The 5,701-nt window shown below is 35.2% G+C and overlaps 1 long non-coding RNA gene across 1 annotated transcript; it reads right to left on the minus strand.

Annotated features, from left to right (window-relative positions):
* Window positions 1-4,714: 4,714 nt before the first annotated feature.
* On the minus strand, window positions 4,715-5,367 carry LOC148197615 (uncharacterized). The gene is made up of 2 exons (XR_015786637.1): window positions 5,230-5,367; window positions 4,715-5,010 (listed from the first exon to the last, which is right to left on the minus strand). It is a non-coding gene; the product is annotated as an uncharacterized LOC148197615 (long non-coding RNA).
* Window positions 5,368-5,701: the final 334 nt, after the last annotated feature.

Genomic DNA, 5,701 nt, shown 5'->3' on the forward strand with positions numbered 1-5,701 from the left:
ACCCTCATAATTCTTACCATAAGAAAGAGTATAAGAGGGAGGGTAGTCAAACCAAGCCAAGATATGAAGACAGAGAGAGAGAGAGAGGAAAAGAAAAAGTCAAAGAACCTTCAAGAGATCATAAGAGTAAGGAGACTAAGTGCTTTAGATGTGGGGAAAAAGGGCACTATGCATCTGAGTGCCGCAATAGAAAGTCAACTTACATCCTTGAGCATGAGAGTGAAAGTGAGGGTTCTTCATATAGTGAGTCTGAGACATCCACTTCTGAAGAAGAAGAAGCTTTACCTTGTGATGGTGACTTACTTATGGTAAGGAGACTCCTGGAAAGTAAACATGTAGAATTAGAACAGTCACAAAGAGAGAACCTATTCCACACAAGATGCAAAGTTTTAGAAAAGACATGTTCAATGATAGTGGATAGTGGCTCTTGTTGCAACTGTTGTAGTTCTAGAATGGTAGAAAAGCTTGGCTTAACCACTACTCCTCATCCTAAACCTTACAAACTTCAATGGATCAAAGAGGATGATGGAATAGTAGTTAAAGAACAAGTAAGTGTACCTATTTCCATTGGCAAATATGAAGATCAAATTGTTTGTGATATAGTACCAATGGAAGCTGGGCACATATTACTTGGAAGACCTTGGCAATATGATAAACAAGCTTACATGATGGAGTCACCAACAAAATCACCATTCAACACAAAGGAAAGAAAATTATTTTGTGTCCTCTTACACCTTCACAAGTAAGAGAGGATCAGATCATTCTTAAGAAGAAGTTGGATGGAGAAAAGAAAAAAGAAAATAAGAAAGAAAGAAAGAATTTGGTAACCCATGCCTCAGCCCATGAAGTTGTCCAACCTCAAACCTTGAATATTTCCAAAAATCTTTTTCTTGGACATCCTCATTTCCTTCTTTATTGCAAAGAGGCATTTGTTTCAATCATTCATGAACTTGGTTCTCTACCAAAGGGGTTGCAAAAACTTTTAAAGGAATTTGATGATATATTTCCCAAAGAGGTACCAAGTGGATTACCACCTTTGAGGGGAATAGAACATCAAATAGATTTGGTGCCTGGGGCAAGCCTACCCAATAGGCCAGCCTATAGAACCAACCCTATGGAAACAAAAGAAATAGAGAAACAAGTTAATGACTTGTTGAACAAAGGTGGATCCAAAAGAGTTTAAGTCCCTGTGTTGTGCCTGTGTTGTTGGTACCTAAAAAGGATGGGTCTTGGAGAATGTGTACAGATTGTAGGGCCATCAACAACATAACTGTCAAGTATAGGCATCCCATTCCTAGGCTAGATGACATGTTGGATGAATTACATGGAGCAAATCTCTTCACCAAAATTGATCTTAAAAGTGGATACCATCAAATAAGAATTCATGAAGGAGATGAATGGAAAACTGCTTTCAAGACCAAGTTTGGTTTGTATGAATGGTTAGTCATGCCCTTTGGCTTGACCAATGCTCCAAGTACATTCATGAGATTAATGAATCATGTGCTTAGGGAATGCATAGGCAGATTTGTAGTGGTCTACTTTGATGATATCCTAGTCTATAGTCAAAGCCTTCAAGAACATCTTAACCATGTCAGAAAAGTCTTGCTTCTTCTTAGAGAACATCATCTCTTTGCCAACTTTGACAAATGTACTTTTTGTCAAGAAAGTGTGATTTTCCTTGGATTCAAAGTGGGAAAAGATGGTGTACATGTTGATCCAGAGAAGATCAAGGCTATACAAGACTGGCCAACCCCTAAAAATGTAGGAGAGGTGAGAAGTTTTCATGGGTTAGCAAGTTTTTATAGAAGATTTGTGAAAGACTTCTCCACCATAGCTGCTCCTTTAAATGAGCTAGTCAAGAAAGATATGCCTTTTATTTGGGGTGATAAGCAAGAGTTGTCTTTTGAGACTTTGAAACACAAGTTAACACATGCACCTATTCTAGTTTTGCCTGATTTTTCCAAAGCCTTTGAACTAGAATGTGATGCATCTGGGGTAGGAATAGGAGCTGTTTTAATACAAGGAGGACATCCCGTAGCTTATTTTAGTGAAAAACTTAGGGGGCCTACCTTAAACTATCCTACCTATGACAAAGAGTTGTATGCCCTCATTAGAGCTTTGAAAACTTGGGAGCATTACTTGGTAACTAGAGAATTCATCATACACACTGACCATGAATCTCTCAAGTACATTAAAGGGCAAGCAAAGCTAAACAAAAGACATGCAAAGTGGGTGGAATATCTTGAGCAATTTCCCTATGTCATCAAACACAAAAAGGGGAGTACTAATGTTGTTGCGGATGCTTTATCTAGAAGACATGCATTATTAGTAACCCTAGGATCTCAAATATTAGGATTTGATGACATAAAAGAGTTATATGAAAATGATGAAACATTTGCATCCACTTATTCATCATGTCTTAAGAAGCCTTTTGATGGATTCTATCTTTCTGAGGGGTATCTTTTTAATAAAGGAAAACTTTGTATACCCCAAGGATCCATTAGAAAACTTCTTATCAAAGAGAGTCATGGAGGAGGACTCATGGGCCATCATGGAGTTGATAAAACTCTAAACATTTTGAAAAGTAAATTTTATTGGCCACACATGAGAATAGATGTTCAAAGGCATTGTTCTAAATGTATAGCTTGTTTACAAGCTAAGTCCAAAATTATGCCTCATGGACTCTATACACCTCTTCCTATAGCTACTACCCCTTGGGAGGACATAAGCATGGACTTTGTCTTAGGATTGCCAAGAACTCAAAGGGGGTATGATTCTATATTTGTGGTAGTAGATCGTTTTAGTAAAATGGCTCATTTTATACCCTGCCACAAAGTAGATGATGCTAGCTATATCTCTAGACTCTTCTTTAAAGAGATAGTGAGATTGCATGGCTTACCCAAAACTATAGTGTCTGATAGAGATGTGAAGTTTCTAAGCCATTTTTGGAAAACTTTATGGGAAAAGCTTGGAACTAAACTTCTATTTTCTACTACATGTCACCCACAAACTGATGGGCAAACTGAAGTAGTAAATAGATCTTTATCTACATTATTAAGGGTAATATTAAGAGGAAATAACAAATCTTGGGATGAACATCTACCTCATATTGAATTTGCTTATAATAGAGTAGTCCACAAGACTACTAATCTTTCTCCTTTTGAGGTTGTTTATGGTTTTAACCCTATCACACCTCTTGATTTACTACCTCTTCCAGAATCATCTTCTTTTCTTCATAAAGAAGGTGCTTCTAAAGCGGAGTTTATCAAGAAGTTACATGAGAAAGTTAAAATTCAAATTGAAAAACAAACTCAAAAATATGCAGAACACACAACAAAGGGAGAAAGAAAATAGTTTTTGAAAAAGGAGACCTAGTTTGGCTTCATTTGAGAAAGGAAAGATTTCCCTCTCAAAGGAAATCCAAACTTAGTCCAAGAGGAGATGGTCCATTCAAGGTGGTCAAAAGGATAAATGATAATGCATACATATTAGATCTTCCTGAAAGTTATGGTGTCAGTCCTACTTTTAACATCTGCGATTTAATTCCTTTCACAGGAGATGATCAATAGGATGAAGCAGATCTGAGGACAGATCTTTTTCAAGAGGGAGGGTCTGATGGAAGACCATCTAAGATGCACATTGGACCTCTTACTAGAGCCATGGCAAAGAGGATTCAAGAGGAAGAAGGACCACATACTATTTTGCTTCTATGGAAGGTTACTTATAAAAATCCTTCTTCTCTTAACTAAAGCATTTATACTTTGTTTTGTAGGAATTAATAAATCTTGGAGACTATGATTGAGCCATCCAAGAAGATAAATCAATAGATCAAGCAAAAGAGCCAAAAAGAGGTGCTTACGGCATGCACCAAGATTTTCCATGTGAAATGGGCTGATGTGGAAGGAAGCACACACCTTGCTTGATGAGCTGGAAAGAGGCATGGACCTTGCTTGATCAAAATAAATCTGAACCATTTGAATTTAGGAGGGAATTAGAATTAGAAATTAGGCTCCTCTTCAACTATAAATAAGAGGGCCTTTTCCTTGTATTGATTCACTTTTGAGCTTAGTAAATTGTTGCTGAAATTCATTGCCAGCCCTATTGCTCTTGAGTCACTAATTCTCTCTACTTTCTCTTCCCTTTCCTCTAGCTTCCTTCCATTGTAGGAAGGCCTTCTGAGCTGTGAGGTTCCCACACATACTTATTCCACTCAAATACACCAAAATCTCACCCAATTGCTACTGCATCCACTCTGCTGTATTTCATTCACTGCACCAATACTGTTTTTCATCCGCTGCATCTGTTTTGTCTGCAAGGCCAGGTCATTCAAGCATGGATAAGCTTCCATCATAATGATATTGATGTAGAAAGCTACAGTTGGAGAGGGGAGGAAGAGGGGAGGAAGAGGAGAGGAACCACCAATAATGCAAACCAACTAAACCAATATATATTAAATTTTTAAATTTTATATAAAGTATTTTATGTTTAGTTATATTACCTAATCACTTATTGAGATCATAATAAGTTAAAATGGTAATTCTAGAATACCAAACAATTTTCAAAGAAAATACTCATTTTATTTATTTTATTAAAACAATTATATTTTAAAAATTTGAGACAATGAAAATGATCAAGATTTAGATTGATATTTTGAAAAACTTTATCAAATAAACACAACACTAATAGAATACAATAATTCGATCGACATAAAATATGGAAATGATTAATACATTAATATCAAATTTCCTATTATTCAATCAAATTCAAAGACAATACATCAATTTCTGACTAATCAAAGTTTGAATGCGAAGTTGGTATGCAAACTTTGTTTTATTTTCATACGTTGAAAATTAAGTTATTTGTTACAGCAGCACAAGATAATAACAGGAGCCCATGCTACACATGAACCTGATCTGAAACCCTTCCTAGCACAGTTCAGAGAACACTGTACCCTTTCACATTTGCCTTTTTCGCAGCTTTGTCCTGGGAGGCCCCAATCTTCTGCTAACCCTGTAATTAATCACCACAAATATAAAAAAAAAAAGGAAAAAAAAAGGTTAAAATTCATTTGAAAAAGAAAACCTTGTTGGGTCATGGATATCCGAAATCTAGAAGTTAATCTCCCACTAGTACATTATAAACACTAAGAGAACAAAAAAAAAATCACTTTTAACTTCAATTCTAGATTGAAAATGTGGCATAAGAGATGAAAAGCCTATTTCTCTTTACCTGAAGAAAAAAGCAAAGCAAGGCATAAAAGCCCCAAAAGAAAAGTTTGGTTGATGCGAAAAGCCATTATGCAGAATTTTTGTCACTACAGATGCTTTGTTAGAAGACCGATGTGAAGACTTCAAAGGATTCAATGGAGATATATAGTGCCTCTACAACAAAATGCATAAAATTAAAATATATTTTATTTACATAAATATGTAAAATTAAAAATAATAAATAAGTATTAAATGTTAATTCTAATTTAATAGTATAATAACAAAATACGTCATTACAGTGTTTCCGCTTGTATTTATTAGAAGTTTAACCTTTAGCGTATCAATAAAAGTTTATTTTTTACGGTTTTATTTAATAGCTTTTATTTTAATGGATGACAAATGTTTTAAAAACAATAAATAACGCTTATAACATTTAATAAGCTAACTCTTCCTACATACCCATGAATTTCTTTTTTATGTTTTCTTCAATCTTC

Source organism: Vigna umbellata, chromosome 5 (genome assembly GCF_029865625.1).
Source record: "Vigna umbellata cultivar VRB3 chromosome 5, Vumbellata_1.0, whole genome shotgun sequence".
NCBI classification, from domain to species: domain Eukaryota; kingdom Viridiplantae; phylum Streptophyta; class Magnoliopsida; order Fabales; family Fabaceae; genus Vigna; species Vigna umbellata.